General features: G+C 42.9%; 1 non-coding gene across 1 annotated transcript; it reads left to right on the top strand.

The window, feature by feature from the left end:
• The first annotated feature begins 208 nt into the window (after window positions 1–208).
• On the top strand, window positions 209–335 carry LOC115873635. Its single transcript, XR_004048526.1, has one exon. It is a non-coding gene; the product is annotated as a small nucleolar RNA SNORA31 (small nucleolar RNA).
• Window positions 336–893: the final 558 nt, after the last annotated feature.

The following is an 893-nucleotide window of genomic DNA, read 5'->3' as shown; positions in this document are numbered from 1 at the left end:
GTTGTAGGTTCACTGTATGACCAGGCTGTCTAGTAAAAGGCTCTAAAAAGTTTTATAAACCACCAGTAGACACCTACGCCCCCTGATGTGAAACCCGGAGTGTATTGGGTATCACTTGCTTATGGATGATTAACTGTTTTTCTGTTGCATAATAGGCTCTCAATAAATATTTTCAATTAAAGCGTACATGGAAGAATGAATGAATAGATCATCCTCTGATAGACCTGGGACAATTGACCGTTGTTCTGGTTTGCACTAGGATGCGAGAGAATACAAATCCCTGCCTTTTCTGTCTGTCTTCGTGGCGAGTCCAGATTCAGTGAGGGATTACATAGCCAGAAACAAAAGTGAATGAATAATTTATCTAACAGTTTTCCCATAATGTTTTGAAAATCTAAGTAACTCTTTGGTTGTTACAGTAGATTTATTTTCCTTCAGAGTGCCCCCCACCAAAGTCAAACCCACCACCACGGAGTTGATTTCAACTCCTAGCTACCCTGTACAGGGTTCCCAAAGCTGGCGGTCTTCACGAGAGCAGACAGCTGCTGGAGGGGCTTCGGAACTGCAGTCCTACCCTTACCTGACAGCCCAGGAGAGCTCCTTTCAAAGTACCACAGTCTCTCATAGAAGGTGACAGAAGTTCAGGAACCATTACAATACATTGTTAGTTTGGACTTCATAGAGGGGAACATTTACAACTGCTTTTGGATATAAGTAGCGGTAGTAAAAACACTTTCTTCTAACACACCAGTGTTTGGCTGTGGTTGAAACCTGGACATCGCCTTTTAAACATAGGCCCCAGAGCATAAGGGACCTCATTAGAATACCAGGGGAATAGCTTTTGTGATATGTTCACTAGCCATATGCCTCCCCATGTAATGATCTCTCACTAC

The sequence above is a fragment of the Echinops telfairi genome, unplaced genomic scaffold (genome assembly GCF_000313985.2).
Source record: "Echinops telfairi isolate 266 unplaced genomic scaffold, ASM31398v2 ScPeMD7_7469;HRSCAF=8507_0, whole genome shotgun sequence".
NCBI classification, from domain to species: domain Eukaryota; kingdom Metazoa; phylum Chordata; class Mammalia; order Afrosoricida; family Tenrecidae; genus Echinops; species Echinops telfairi.
Note: the sequence above shows the minus strand (reverse complement) of the source record. Positions and strands in the feature narration are given on the sequence as shown.